At 37.0% G+C, this 16,795-nt stretch overlaps 1 long non-coding RNA gene across 1 annotated transcript; it reads left to right on the top strand.

Annotated features, from left to right (window-relative positions):
• The first annotated feature begins 15,074 nt into the window (after positions 1-15,074).
• On the top strand, positions 15,075-15,799 carry LOC139034782 (uncharacterized). Its single transcript, XR_011487332.1, has 2 exons — positions 15,075-15,266; positions 15,655-15,799. It is a non-coding gene; the product is annotated as an uncharacterized lncRNA (long non-coding RNA).
• Positions 15,800-16,795: the final 996 nt, after the last annotated feature.

Here is a 16,795-nt window from a genome sequence, read left to right as displayed (position 1 = left end):
TACCCTTCTTTCTCTTTCCTTCTCATCGTTATTTTTATCAACTCAGCTCTGAAGTCTTGTTTTCTTAAATTGACCAGATTCCTTGAGTGTCTTCTAAAGCTGTCACGGTCCAGTTTGTTTGTTTCTTAGGCTTGTTTTTCTGGCTTGCTGTTTCCCTCTTTCTGATTTTTCTGTATTGTGCTTGCCTTCCTCCCATGTTGGATCTTTCCTGTAGCTCGGACGGTAAATAATCCGTCTGCAGTGCAGGAGACCCAAGTTCAATCCCTGGGTCAGAAAGATCCTCTGGAGAAGGCAATGGCAATCCACTCCAGTGTTCTTGGCTGGAGAATCCCATGGACAGAGGAGCCTGGCGGGGGACAGTCCACGTGGTCACAAAGAGTCAGACACGCCTGAACAACTGCTACTCCTCTAAGGGAAGGAGTCGAAAAAATAGTGCCACTAGGCTTTGTTTGTTCATTTTTATTTTGCTTTTTCAGGGCAAGGATGTCAACAAAATAGAAGGTACAAGGTTTCATTTAAACAGAATTGAATAAAAATCTGATATATGCAAATCATTTCTGTATAAACCGTAAAATTGAAAAAAGCATCTTTTTCTAATGGAAGTCTGCAGACTAAAAGAAATGAGTATCTAAACGTCTAAACCTACCATAAGACTGGAAAGAAAATTAGTGCTGGACTTGAGCACAAGCACTGCTTTGTAGGTACCCAAAGCGTCATTTAGTTTGATGGTGGTAAACAGAGGAATTTTCATGGATGAAATAACAAATGTGCTGGACTAAGCAGATGACTTTAGGTAAAGAAAGAAAAGCATTTTAGACTGAAAGTATTTGGCCCATAAAATCATAGAGATGTGAACGTGAATGTGGTGATTAGTGAAATCATACATTTCATAACTTTCCAGCCAGGCTAATATCTTTCCTATCTATATCAGTTAAAAATGAATTTGACTGCAAATAAGACCAACTGTGGGCTTCCCGGGTAGCTCAGCTGGCAGAGACCCCGGTTCAATTCCTGGGTCAGGAAGTTCCACTGGAGAAGGGATAGGCTATCAACTCCAGTGTTCTTGGGCTTTCCTGGTGATTCAGATGGTAAAGAATCTGCCTGCAATATGGGAAACCTGGGTTCAATCCCTCGATTGGGATGATCCCCTGGAGGAGGGCATATCAACCCATGCCAGTATTCTTGTCTGGAGAATCCCCATAGACAGAGGAGCCTGGTGGGCTTCAGTCCGTGGGGTCACAAAGAGCTGGACAGTACTGAGCGACTAAGCCCAGCCCAGCCCAGCACAAAACAACATGTACTTTCTGGGGCTTAAACAAGTAAGGACTTCTTTTACCCCAAAGTGTCTGGTGACAGGTTGCTTTTAGATTTTTTTACATCATGCTTCACCACTTTTAGCTTATTAACTTTATTTTTTCAAGCTTTTTGTCTCATGGTTGAAGTGACTGAAAGTCGCTCAGTTGTGTCAGACTCTTAGCAATGCCGTGGACTTATGGAGTCCGTGGAATTTTCCAGGCCAGAACACTGGAGAGGGTAGCCTTTCCCTTCTCCAGGGGATCTTCCCAACCCAGGGATCAAACCCAGGTCTCCTGCACTGCAGGCAGGTTCTTTACCAGCTGAGCCCCAAGGGAAGCCCCTCATGGTTGAAAGTGGCTATTATACCTTCAAACACTATATTCAAGAAAGAAGGGAAATAAAGAAAGCTCTGCTGATGTAAGTGGGAAAAAAAAAAGTTCTCCTCAACCTTCTTAGGGTCTTTGGTTGGGTCTGAAAATCAAACTGACAAAGACAGATTATCAAGGGAAAAGCATACAAGTTTATTTAACATACATTTTATATGACACAGGAGGCTTTATAAGGAAAGGAAGACTGAGGAAACAGCTGAAGTGTTGTTTTGCTAGCTGAGTTTGGTGAAGAGTGGGCAGCCACGCAGAAACATGGTTGAACAACATGTAGGAGGTAAACGTAATAAACACGGAAGCTCAGCCAGATCTATTTGTTTGGATTCTTTTGGCATAATTTTGTGTTCAGAGGTAAAGATGTTGCTTTTCTGAAGGTATAGGGAGGGCATCTCTCTCCTGAAGATTTAAGATCTGTTTCATGGGAGAGAGGTGGGGGAAGGTCAGAGTGACCTTCTTGCTTCTGCTATTTCCTTAAACTCCTTGAGGTTAAAATATTTAGTGTGTGAAGGTACCATATTTTGGGATATTGTGTTCTGACCACCATCATCAGTCATATCTGTACTCTTATATCAGAAATGCAAAAGTTTGCCCCAGACTTTTCCAATAGATTTCACTCATATCATTGGCTAAAGCTGGGTCACCCAGACTCCCCTGCTGTACAAAAGTCTGGGAAATTAAGAGGACCAAATTTTTATATTGGTTTGAAACAATGAATATTCCACTCCTAAACTTGGCAAATGGCTGTCCTTAACCATGACCGAAAAGATTCTGTTAGTGAAGAAGGGGAAGTAATATCTGTTATATTATCCCGTAATATGCTTAACTGACTCTGTGCCTATATTTATGTTATTTTTCTAGAATGCAATGCCTTTCCTTATCTTCATCACTCTTCAAAGGCAGGCCAAAGTACCAACTCCTTTGGGAGGACTTTCTAGGTAATATGTTCCTAAAGGACTGGTCCTCTTTTGAACCTATATCACATAACATTGCCATTAATTACATTCTATCTTCAATTGCTTGCTAATTATTGTGTGTATAAATTTTCTCTCCTCAATGAAAATGTAAATATTGTTAAGGAAGCTAAAGACTGTAGATTATACTTTTATATTCTCTTTAATGCCCAGAAAAGTATTGGGCACATATGTTTATCAAAAATTGTTGATTATTATTCCATTGCAATTTTGCTTCACAAGTGTTTAGACTGCTAGAGTTGATTAACCCATGCCTCTTTCCTTCCTTTATGCAATAACTAAGTGCACTGAAAAAAGGATCTTTAATGAGCGTGGTAAATACTTATTGTCCATTCCATGTTCTTAAGCACAGGAAATCCATCTTTTTTCCAATCAGGTTTGGATGGTACTCTCTCTCCCTAGCTGATTCCTGGAAGGAATTCAAATTCAAGGCACAGACAATTATCCCTTGGCCTCGATCATTAACACAATCTGACCCAAGCCAAGCCAACAAGATTTGATTAGGATATTTATGATTAAAGTATTGGGACAGAGAAGCATTTTCTTCCTTTGGAGTCATGGAATTCCAAGAAATAGGCCTAAAACTCTTTCCTCCATGGAAAAATTTATGCCTTCAGGACCTAAAGAATTTTTTCCCCAGTTTTCACCATTCTTAGTAGATGAGAATAAAGCTAATCCAGAGGAGTGCAGAGCCAAAGGAGGGAAAGAAAAAAAAAATGAGTCCCAATAATACCATCTGAATTCCAGGATCAAGTCATCCCTGAAATCTGAATATTTCAATTGAGGAATACATTTCCTTTTGATAATTAATTCCTATTTGCCAACAAATCCCCTTTTTGGCTTAAACAACTTTCAGTTGTATTTCTGTCACTTGTAGCTGATCATGACATTTAGATTGATGTCCTTCACCCTTTGCTTTAGCCTCTTATTGGAACAGGCAGCTCAACATAGCCTGACAGGATGGAAGCAGCCTTGTCCTCTTAGTCAAAAACTTATCCTAATTCAGCCTCTGCCACATTCTAGCTTGGTGGTCTTACACCAATGTGTTGGATTGTGGTCGCCAACTTGGCACTACCATACATTTTCCAGAAATCCTGTCCCCACATGATTCTGAGTTAGAGTTGATGAAGAAACGAATTTGCATAAGATTTGGAAGCTAAAAGTAAGAAGGAGGACATTACTCTTGGAAGGCCATGCGGTCAGATGTGTCAGCCATGGGACAGGTGCACAGGCCCCCACTGGGCCCAGCTGGTCGGGGCTCTCCTCCTGCTTCGTGCATCACTGGTCTTTGTGACCGCCGGCTCTACCAGCCCCCATGGCCCCAAAACCACCACTACATGCTTGACAATGAGATTAAAGATGAGCCCATCTTCTCAACTGTTCCTGCAAGCTTTCACTTACTTTCCAAAGCCAGTGTTTCATTTGGATCTGGCTATGAACTGTATCTCTGACCTCTATTTCCCTCCTCCAGACCTGCACTTAAATACCGCTCCCACATTCCTGTAATTTCTATAGTAATTCCCTATTCACAAAGTCCTTGTAGTGATTCTGTTTTCTTTGCAGACCCAGTATAATAAGGCCAGTTATTTACTCTCTTAAGCCTTAGATGCTTTGCCGATAAAAAGTGGGTTGTCCAGTCTGACTCTTGCTTCTATAGTGAGACTCTGGTAGTAACGGGCCTGGGGTGGAAACTGTATACGCACAGCATTATTGTAGGCTGACTGTTGATCCTCGGAAGCAAGGGCCTTGGCTCCAACATATAGGACTTTGCTACCCTTCTTTCTTGTAGAGACAAACCCTCAAAAGACAAAAAAGAGAGTATTTTCTAATCTCAAAAACAAGTGTATGCCTTAGAAACTTTTTTTTAAAAAGCAATTGCAATTGAAATTTCCACTTAAAAACATGCTTATTTCTTGATCCTCTAATTTTTTTCTCCCTTCTGTTCTAGAAAGAATATTGAGGGTTCCTGATAAATCATTGACGTTAAAATATTCAATGTAACATTAAAATATTTCCCTCATTATTCTCATACAGATCACACAACTCCACCTCTTTGTATTGTGAACCTTTCTAATTCCATACTTATTCTTTGAGTGGAAAATATGAAAGGAATGAATTGTCAAATATGTCAGCTAGATAAATAGCTACTTTAAATGTTTTCAGAGATTTAGCTAGAGATTCAATCTTGCCCTTTTTATACATACAAAATCCTCCTGTATAGTTAATTGAAGATGATCTATATATATATGATATATATATGTGTATTTTTAAGCTACTGTCCTTTTAAATTTCATATACATCCTTAAAAATATATGCAAGCTACTATGAAGTTTTGTTTCTCAAATAGAACTCTGGCATTGGTTGAAAACTCTTAAACTGAACAGAAAGGTGATGGAGAAAGATGTATTTTCACTTGAGAACTGATGTTCTGAGGCAAGCCCCTCTTTCTGCTTGTAATAAAGTGTAAAAAGTAGGCATTCTCCCGTGAATGCTCCCTTCCTACACAGTGATTTCCATCAATGTATAATTAAAAGTGGATTTCCTTTTCCCTTTTGGTGGGAGGGAGGGGCTGGTAAACCTGCTTTAAGGAAGGGAGAACAAAGAGAAGTTTCATGAATTCCCCTGCAGAGAGTCTATCAGTTACAGTTCCTGGAGTCCGAATAGCTGCACCGTTCTAAAGAGGTCCAGGAAGAAAACAGTCAAGCAGGCGGCCCCAGCGAAATGCGACCGCATGCCAGCTAAGGGAGAAAGAAAAAGGCGGGGGAACCTACCTTCTGTTGGAAAAAGAACTAATGAAGCTGCTGTTGGAGCTGTCCACAGTGACACAGCGAGGCAGTGCACCCACGCACATTGTTCGGGCGCCAGCCACCCCGCTAATGGGAAGAGGAAGTGCTGTGGCTTCAAGGAGGTGGTGGCATCTGCTGCTTCTGGCGTTTACCTTGGGAAATCTCGGGGAGGGCACACTTTGGCTTGGATTGGCTCCCGGAAGTTAGTGCAAAAATGCAGAAGGTTGTCTCCTCCAGTCTTAAAGAAGAGATGGACTGGTGGGGGGTAAAATCCCATTGTCATTATAAATTGCTAATTAAATAATTATCAATTAGTTGGCAGACAGAACTCATTCCAATGTATTCCTTAGAGAGCCGTTAATAAAGAAAAACAGTCATTTTGGCTTTTTTCCCTATACAATATTCTTGCCTAGAGGTGCTAAATAAAGATAACGTGATATATTCTATGTTGGCTGTTTCACATAGACCATTATGCATTATTGATCAAAGATAAACACCAATTATGGCAAGCAAACATGAATTTCCATTATTCTAGCTACGTGGCATTAATTTTACTATATTAACTCATCGACTGGGTCATTTTTTAATGAACAGTCAATAGACTATTTATTTGCCAGCAAAGAAAAAAAAAATCCCAACACTGAATTTTCCGAGCTATTTTATAGAAACTATTTGGGAAAACAAAATGTCAACTGATATTAATTTTAAAATAAAGATTGTCTCTGCATTTTTAATTGCAAAAGTGTTTTATTTAAAACTCTAGGAATATTCATTCACTAATTATAAATGTAATTAAAAAATAATCATTTTAAAATGTAATTAAGAGAAAAAGAAACATTCAGAAGTAAAAAAAATATGTTACACATATAATATATACACATACATATATAATGCAAAAAGTAAATATATATTTACATATTAAAATATTATATATATTTATATGTATCTACTGATCTATCCATCTATCTATCTATCTAATCTATCTGTATTTTTGTGAATTTAGGACTTTAAGGTTGGTTCTATAAGATTCTTCAGAGTTTACAAGTGAAAAATCTCACTGGTGGTTTTTCAGAAGAGAAGCTTTTTTTTTTGGTGCTCAGATCAGGGTGCTGGGCAGAAACAAAACCCAAAGGATATAATATCTGGAAAGAGGGGAATCAAATTCTGAAGAAATTCAATTACATTTAAATATAAATAAACTTGTAGCTTAGTCCATTAAAATCATTGGCATAAACATAGATCATTTCTCTCTTTGTGGAGAGATGTGAAGTTCTGAACCTCTCCATCTATCTTCTCTATTAACTATGAATTTGAGAAAGGTAGTAAATTTTCCAAAAACTTTAGAAAATTCAGTAGCCTGTTAAAGACAACTAATAAGTAAATTTATTTTAGTAGCTATGGAGGAAAATGTTTTTCTTTGTACTGTGATATTTTCCACTGCAAATCTGCATAAAGTTCCATTTTGTTATGAAAATAACAATATTTTAAGGTTTGACTTTAAAGCTACTTATCTGGTATTTACAGGTGATAGCCATCTTATTTACAGGGGATAGCCTTCTTGATTACACAAACTCAGCCCTTCTAATTATTTCAATTAATTAGGTCACAACAGAGGAAAATAAGGTATGTCTCGTCACAGCCTCATGCCCCTTCTAGACGACAGTTTACTTTTGGGGACTTGGAATCAATCGACTTCTCAAAATCTTAAAAGATCTTCATTAAGGCAAGGTCCATAATTTGATTTACTTTAAGGAATATTTAATGGTTAAACGTCTTTCTGTGTTGTATTATTGAATTCTTGTTCATGGTTCAGGATTGATCCACTCCAGCCTTCAGCAGGGAGCAGTTTTCTGGTGAGTCTCAGCAGGATTCCCAATCAATAGGGTTAATAGATGTGGGACCAGGCAGTCAGAGGTGACAGGGCTGGCAGATCCAATGCCAATGAAAACTGGTTCTGATGTCACTTTTATTCGGGCAACAATGTCATCCTAATTACCTGGAGCATACAGTTGTTATGTGTTAACAGGACTGTGAATGACCCATCAATCTGAATTATTTTAAGGAAAGTAGTTCAGTTTTTTTAGCCCTTCTTTATATCACTGGTCTCCATGATTTCTGAGCTATCACTTGCTCCTGTAATATAGAAAATAGTACTGTTCAGCTCTTCCTGGTATTTCAGTACTCTCAACAACAGATTAAAGCTACATAAAATGTTAGTGCCACCGCCCCCTCCAAAATTAGAGGGTATTTTGTGTAAAAAAATGTTCATTTTCTAAAAGATACCTTATCAAAAGAGGGGGTTTCTAAATAGCAAAATCTGAAAGAGGCAACTCAAGCTAGAAAAATGTATTTATATCTAGTAGTCTTTATGAAGCAACATGAAATATAAACTAGTTAAGCAAGGAATGGAGTCAAGTTTTATTCTACTGTACTCTTATAGGTCTTCTCTTTAGGAAGCCACTAGAAAGATAGCAGTCCCTCCCAAAGTTTATCAAAATGTACCTTCCATAGACATCACACTGGGACTCAAGCAACTGAGTCCAGAGCAATAGATTCACCTCTTACAAATGCTTCAAATAAATATATTGCATGCATGCCCTGTTGCTAAGTCGTCTCCAACTCTTTTGTGATCTCATGGACTGTAGTCCACCAGGCTCCTCTGTACATGGGATTTCTCAGGCAAGAATACCTGGAAATGGGTTACCATTTCCTCCTCCAAGGGATCGTCCTGACCCAGGGATCAAACCCACATCTTCTGCATTGGCAGGCAGGTTCTTTATCGCTGAGTTATGAGGGAAGCCCACTTACTAAGCAGTTATTTGGAAAATTTGCCCATCCTTGGGGAAAAAGCTTGATGCTGCATGTTATTTCAAATATTGATGCTGATTTTACTGTACAGAATAATCATCTTTGCTATCATAGCCTTCACAGAAGGATCTATTTGACTATTATCTCTTTTACAAACTTTATTTACTTATTTTTTAAGAAAAGAAACCAAATCTAACAAACAATCTAGTCTTTAGTACCATAAGAATTTTCTTGATGAACACTGTGGGGTTCATATATCATTCTTGGATGTATGCAGATTTACATTTCACCTTTGATTGATTTGCTATATTCTTAAAGGAAAGATTTATGATTGCTAAACCTAGAAACAAGCAGACAATAATTATTTATAAATGATTATTTATAAATAAATAATAATTATTATTTACAACAATTATTCTGTCCAGACCAATTGTGCTGGTGGAGACAGAATGGCCATTGGCACAGTGAAGCCATGGATTGGATCACAGTATTCTTTTTATTGTCTTCCATACTCATTAAACCTACTACATGGTAAACCATATTAGGTTAACTTGAAAAAGTCTCAAATCTGAAGGAAATTAGATGTTTTTTAATTGCACTGGGAAATTCTCTGTTAATTTGTTGTAATCAAGTAGTATTGATCATTAGCTCTTTATTTTATGATGAGGTTGTTAATGATGATCATGGTGATGATGGAACGATGGAAATGTGCCTGTTCATTTGAAGAGGATTTGTCTTTATGCCAAATGTATATTGGTTTACATGGTAGTCTTGCAGCAGTCAAGAAGAAGACAGAAACAAACATTTTAGAGATTCATCTAGACTCAAAAGAGGATTAATCTTAGATTAACTTTTCCATTGTCATGTTTGAAGTGTTGGCCAAGCTTGTCTTGAAATCAAAATTATTTGTTGAGGATAAATACAATTATTTTAATTTTTTCCAATAGGTATTATACTTATGTTTTAGGAGTAAGGCAGGTCTTTTGCCAGTTTTACATTAAAAAAAGTCTAATTTGAATACATTAACATATTTTGTTATCAAAAATTAATTCTAGAAAAGGAACCATAACCAGGAAAGCAATTTAACTGTATATTTATGAGAAAAGAGAGAGAAGAAAAACTTTGTCATTCACTGGGCAGCTCAGTAAATTTGATGTGCTTTGATGTAAATTTGGGAGTTGCTTTAATTTCAATACATATTTTTTCACTTAATAAGGGAAACAAGAAACTTTCAACCAGCAACTCCAGTTTGTTATCTCAGAATGTTCTGGCTTCTCAGATGTGAGAACATGATTGTTTTTATTTCCAGGAGGAGATAATAATGCTGAAGCAATAAAAAAGAGTCAGGGCAGGTTGCACAGCGCAGGAAGTTCGCAGCCAGAGACTCCATTTCCCACACAATGTGCTGTACAATGGGCCCATTAACAGAGGTGAACAGGCTTTGAGGGTTTTTCTTCTTCTTCTTCTTCTTCTTCCAGATATGCAGCTGCCGCTGAATGGTGATATGTTAATAAGGTGCTCACTCGCCTATTCTTCAGGTACTCTGGCATTCTCCACCTAGGTAATCTCCATAGGAAGGGCTATTAGGGGGTTGTGTCTGCTCCCACACCTTCAATTATGTTAACACCTGCATTGATAATCCAGCAAGGTGAACTAGTAGGGGGCCCACGGCCTTAGTCCACCCCTTTTCTCCCCACGAGTTACATCTGAAGGGCGGGAAAAAAGGAAGAAGTAGAAGGGGAAAAAAAGGAAAGTCACTTTTATTACACATCAGTGGGAACCTTCTGAAAAAGCTTTCATTCCTAGGAAATTGTTATTTCTTCAAACAGCCTACAGCCTGCAGAGGAAACTCTTAATGGAAGCCCAGCTCCTGCATTGTTATGCATGGCCCTCATGTAGATTAAGGGGTGGATTAAGTTAGCTTCCAAAGAGTCTATTGTGTTAGCATTAATTTGCAGGGCTCTTGATATTTGAGTTTGAAGGTTTATAACCTCAGTGTTTACTTAGATGAACTACGTCCTAGGTTTGTTTATTTCCGTCTGCAGTCTCTTATTTCCTAGTAAATGTTACATTTATATTTGTTAACAGCAAGAATGTTTTTATAAATCCCAAAGAAATAATTGCACATGCTTATTCATTCATTTTAAAGCCTCAATCCTTGTCCTCCCAGGTCACTTTTCACTGTTATGTTATAGAAGATTATACAAATAGATTCATTTCTCAAGAATGTTTATGCCATCCAGTTAAATAGCAAAGTAAAGACTATATAGTTAGGAATGAAAGCTTAATTATTCCTCTCCCACATGATCACTTTCTGTGAAATTAATGTAACTGCCCCTTATTTCTTTTGTATAGCAATATTATAAATACATAGCACCCCCAAAGCTGTGCCATTTTCTTCCAAATGAAAAAATTTACTATAGAACTGATCATTACTTTTTTTTGTTACTGTTTGGATGATTACTTTGTAAAGGGTAGTTTCCAAGTTTAAATATTCCTTAATGTTTTCAAATCACTACTTGCAGGCAACTCTGTGATGTTTTAGACATAGGAACCCTGCAAAAGTCTCATCTTCCAAGATTAAATTGCAAATGTCTATTCACAAACTTGTTCAACACCACCCCTAATCTTACTCCCTCCTCCTCCCTGCCCCACCCCCCCCATATTGTATAGGCGGCTGCTAACATGAATTTAAAATTCAATATGAATGGCTAGGAGGAAAAAAGGCATGCCCATTGGAACTTACTCTGCTCTTAATCTGGATTTAGGGACTCAATTGAATAGAAGTACATTATGCTTGAACAACTGAAGTTTCCATTATTTTTAAACCTTTTTTACAGAACACCACACCAACAGCATGTTGAATATTTTATTGCACATTTTCTGCTTATGGTTAGTATTTTCAAGGTCTAACAGATAATTTAAAGTGTCATTATTCATGGAATTATCCATGTTAGCATTTATAGTTAATAGGTCTTGTGATATAGCGGTGAGATCATTTATTTTCTTAAATATCAGAGATCAGGACCTTTGTTCTGGCTCCAAGTACCTTGAGTGGTTCTCTGAACTTCTCTGGAGTCTTACTTTTTCATCTGTAAAAATCAGAGTGAGAGTCTGATATCTTAAGGTAATAAAGTTCTGTGATTCTTACCAAAATATACTACTTCTTAGGGACTTCCAATAAAGTTGATATACCTGGACCTCTCCTACTGGCAATAATTAGATTTGCTAATCTATCCTTATTTCCTAGTAATGTATATTTAATAGTGTTTTTTATAGCTCTCACTATATATTTTTTTACCTTTTTTGTAATTTCAAGGGAAAACTGTTGATTAGGAAACTGTTGTTAGGAAAACTCTGACAGACGCCATCGAAAACATAGTGGCTTATTGTAGTGAAACTTTGAAGCAAAATTTTAAGCTCTGATTGCTCTTAGCCTGGTAAGTAATCATGAAAGATGGATCTTATTACTATTGGCTTGTTGTTTTTGTTTTCATCATGCAGTTCTTCAGGCTGTTCCTATGTGTCTTGAAGGACAATCCGTCCAAAAATAGAATTTGTTGATTCAGCAAATGTTTCCCAAACACCTCTCACACGCCACACATCGTACTATGTATAAAGGATAGAGTTTTGTAAACAAAGAAATGACCTGTGCCCTTGGCAGGATTATTTTGGGAGCAGTGCCTGTCATATTGTAGACTCATAACAATTGCTTTATTGAATGAATGAAGATATCTATGTTTGTACAAATGAATGAATAAAGCTTATCTTTAATGAATTTAGGTTTTTCCTAAGGCTGATAACATGTATAGGTTCAGTTCAGCTCATTTTACTAGTAATTTATTGAGTATTTTCTATTTGCTACACCTTAGGTTTAGTCTTGGGAATTTTTATTCAGGAAATTAAATACCAGTAAGAGTTGACACAGCAACATGAGAGCCTTATAGGGACTATACTCAAACACTTACCCACAGATATGAACTCCACACACTGTGATGTATGCTGAAGTGCTGGCTCATGGGTGTTTCATTTAGCTCATATTTTATCTTGATCTTACACACAAAGTTATTATTAGTGTAGGGGAAACAGTAACAAGAAAACATTCAGACCTCAGACTACTCACAAGCTGGATCAATGCCTGAGTGGTTCAGTACATGGTGCTGAAAGAAAAAAGGGAAGTCAGTCTTCAGTTACTGTGTAGTGATGATAAGGGTGAAACAAGGTGATCACACTATCAGCTATCGTTTATGCTGGACTTGCTAAACACCAAAGTTCGCCATGAATGCTCTGTGTGCATTGCCTGATTGAATTTTTCTGATAGCCCTTGGAGGTTTGGGCATTATTATCCCCATTTGACAGATAAAGAAACCGAGGTTGAGAAAAATGAGGTAACCTGCCCACGCCATAACGGTGCAAATGGTAGAGCTAAAGTTCAAGGTCAAGTTTCTCTTACTTCCCCGTCTCTCCGCTTAATTATTGCATCACTTTAATCCTATCTTTGTGGTCAAAACACTCTGTACTATTTCAGGTCTGCTAGTTGCTGACTTTGTTCTTTCTGCTATTCCTTAGGAGACTGCTAGGTACAAATATTAATTGCAGCTTAGTAAAAGAACAGCTTTCAGGACTGAATTCATCAAAGAGAATTTTATTAAGCTCTTGTCCAAAGTCTAGAAATATAACCTTCTTCATGGCAATAGGTGCAGCAGTTTTAGAGACTTCTAATGGAATATCAAATATAAGTGTCTGCTTCTTAAAAGTATATATATATATATATGTATATATACATATTTATAATATCTTTGCAAGAATAAGATGAAGGAGGTGGCAATGATTAAATGGTGGGTTTATGGAACTTGCAAACTGACCTGCTTTGAGACTAATACCTACATCCCATTATCAGAGCAAGAAGTATAACAGTTTCCAAATCTGAATGAAGAACATAAAGGAATACATAATTCTCTCAAAAGGCAAATATCATACAGGGAGGGGAGGATGGGAAAAAGCAGCTGCAAGCAAGCTGGAATTAAATGTCTGATCCACTATTTGACAACTGTAAAAACATATTTGATCACTGATGTCATTTACTGAAAAGGCTGATATGATAAAGCAATGGGTTTGCAGACCACACAGTCACTTCATGCTTCTAGACCTGCCATTTCTTGCTTATTTCACTGTTTACATTTACAACTGTGTGTTAATGAACTGGGATATGTACAAAGAAGACTTGGACCTAGTTTTAGTTAAAAACTTTGTTGAAGATAGTAATCTGAGTTTAGAGCTTCTTTTTCTGGAATCACAAGGAAACTACACAGTGTTATCGAAAGGAAGGTGTAAGGAGTAAATTTCTACATAATAATTTCAGATATAAGTACATACAAATAATGCAGTAAACATGTATATATTTTCCCCTGTACATAACAGAATTTCAAAGCAAACATACTTTTGATTTTTTTGTCTCAATAGGATTTAGTTGAAAGAGAAGGTGATTTGGTGCCTGATGGTCCTAGGAACAAATACTTGCTGTCACAGTTATTGTGTGGCCCTAAGGCAGCGCTTTAATCCTTAGGCCTCTATCTTCCGTTGAATCAGATGGAGATAAAAACGCCCACCTCAAGGTCTTGTGGTAAGAGTTGCAAGGAAGGCAGTACTTATATCAAGGGTTGAATAAATGGTTGTTAAATTTTAGTGAGACCAGAAGCCTGGGAAATTAAGGCAACAAGGGAAAACTGAAACAGAAGGATAAGATAAAAGATGATTAAAAATGGTCAATAAAAGTGATTGAGGGAATAAAGATGGTATTGAACCAAGATAGGAAAATGTAAGAACACTCAAAAGCAAAGATTATCTATATTCTGACTCTTCTGACCTTTGGAATGGTGTTTTCAGGGAAAAAAAAAAAATCACAGTGAGAAGAGAAAAAAAAGAAAAAAGAAAAAGAAAGCAACAATATAAAACTATAGGGAAATTAAAACCAAGAAAAGTAGATCAAATATGGAACTTTTATCAAAAAGCAGTTGAGCAATGTGAAGGAACAATATGACAAAACAAAAACTCTGGGAAGTCTAGAATAGAAAAGAATAGAAAAACAAAGAAACATGGGAAAGAGGAAAAAAGGTTGAAGTGTGAGTATGTTCAAGCTAGTGGGACACAGACAACTGTGCATTTAATTTTGACAGCAAAACATACCTGAATTGAGCTTGATTTACTAGAAGAAAAAGGCATACTAGTGTGCGAAAGCAATGATTTTTTTTCTTTTTTTTTTTTTAATTCTCAAGTTAAAACAGAATGTAGTTTAAGCATAATATATGTCTGTGTTTTAAAATTTATATGGAATTCTGGGTTTGGGGCAGGGAGACATCACTTGATTTCACTATAAATTTACCCATCTGTATACTAGAAGTGAGACATTTATTGTTTACTTATTCATCCAATCAGAGAAGATAAATTTTTCAAATTGCAGTTATATCAACAGATACAGCAGAGATCTTAATGAGTTAAAAATCTCCATAAGTGTCATTTGGCTGAAAGGATAAAATAACAAGAGTAACAAAAATATCTCCAGCCACACAACAAGCCATCTAAAAATTCTCTGGGGATCTATTCCTCACTTCTATAGCAAAGTAACACATGTAACTCTACCACAAATCTAAAGGCAAATAAATGTTCCTGTTCACTTTTTCTTAAAGCATCTGCTTACATTTTTTTTTTTTTTTTTTTTGCTGTTATTTTTTTTCTTGAACGTTCCAATTCAAAAACATCACCCTACCACTTTTTTCGCTTGTTAAATCTCTCTGTCCTTAGGGCTGCATCTCTATGCACCAGAGAAACGGTCTCATTAACAAAGTAGTTCTGCGTGTCCTTAACACTGAGGCCCTAGGCTGCAGCTGGAGGCAGTTCCCTACTCAGCCCCCAGTGCCAGGGACACAGGCAGCGACATCATCCGAGTACTAACTTCCACTACATCCAGGCAGACTGCGAGAACCATTTCCGAATCGTGGGAAGACGTTAGAGAACCGAAGGTAATCCTTCTGTTTCTATGTCCAATTTTTGCAGCAATCAAAGATTTCCACCTGGAAGGAACCACTGGGGGTGGGAGCAGGCTCTGTGTCAAAACTGGTAAATCAGGAAATGAATGTATCCATCAGGTAGGAAATAAAGGGCAAACGCAGAAAGAGAGGAGCTTCTGATCTTTTTGAAAAAATGAAAAATCTCATGCAAAATGAATGAAGGGGCTTTAGGATCGAGAGAAAAAGGAAGGCTTTGTTACTTGGGAATTAAACTGCAGGCTAGGATCTGTAAACAGGAGGAGGGGTTTTTGTTTTCTTGCAGTCACAGGTTGGAATGGACTTCAGAGATCATCCAGGCCATCATGAGTGATCATACCTCATGCTTTTCTTTTTTTTAAAGGGGTGGCTGCGAAGTTTTGGACAAGACCTCCACAGGCAACTGGAAGCACAGTGTACCCAGGTGGTGGGGCTCGTCTGTGGCAATATATTTTTCAGTCTATCCAATTGAATATGGCTGCAAAGGGAATAAAACCCCATGTAATCTCCAGCAGTGACAATTTAATCAGTTGTGTAAGGGGAAGAGGCAGAGTCCCCTCATTTTCATATTTGCATATTTGATTTTTGCATTGGGGAATAGAGGTTATGTGTTTCTATTACTTTCCATTTGATTTTAATATTTAACCCTTTTAGGAGCAAATTTCTTCCAATGGTAGGAAATATTGAGTCAAACTGGTCAAAAAATAAGATTTCATTTTTTAAATAAAGCACTGGATGCAGCATGCCTTATGTAACATTTTTTCCTACAAAGAATCTATGTGCCGAACATGGCTTGTGTGTTCCCAGCTTCTGCACATTATGCATCCCCTCTTAACATTCAGAGATCTACCCTGAAAATGAAGGCAACTATTTGGAGGACAATACGAAATGATGAGGTAGCACTATACCTATACCATAATATGTCCCCTTTTTTGCATTTGCATTTTTTTAAATGGTGAGTCTTAATAACTGCTGCTATTCCTGAGAAAGTAGGGTTTCTAAAATACCTTATATATACAGGAATCCCTTCTTATGAGGTTATAGAGAGGCAATAAATACAGTTAAATTAGTAAAATTCCATTGTTTTAAAATTCTGTTTTACAACTGACAGAATGATGTTATTATCCATAATATGGTAACAGATTAGGGAATCAATTTTAAAATAAATAATATGCAGGTAATTCAAAGTCATCATCAATTACCCTTGTGTGACTCCCTTGAGTATATTAAAAATCCACTTAAAATGGTCTTGGATTTGAATTGCTGGAACATATATAGCTGTTTTTTCTTTTTTTGTAATGCATCAATTCATGTAAACCTCCGCTTGTGAAAGCCCCAGAAGTATGTTGGGTAATTAAAAAAAAAAAAAAAAGTCTCGTATTCTACTTGCTTAATACTTTAGAGTTTTTTTATAAAAGTGAACTCTGAAGCCAGGTTTTCACTGCAGAGGAAAAAATATTGATTTGATTCTATGTAATTTTGCAAAAAGAGAAGAAAATTTTTAC

This window comes from Odocoileus virginianus, chromosome 4 (assembly GCF_023699985.2).
Source record: "Odocoileus virginianus isolate 20LAN1187 ecotype Illinois chromosome 4, Ovbor_1.2, whole genome shotgun sequence".
Lineage (NCBI taxonomy): Eukaryota > Metazoa > Chordata > Mammalia > Artiodactyla > Cervidae > Odocoileus > Odocoileus virginianus.
The sequence above is the reverse complement of the archived record's forward strand: the minus strand, read 5'-3'. Positions and strand labels throughout refer to the sequence as shown.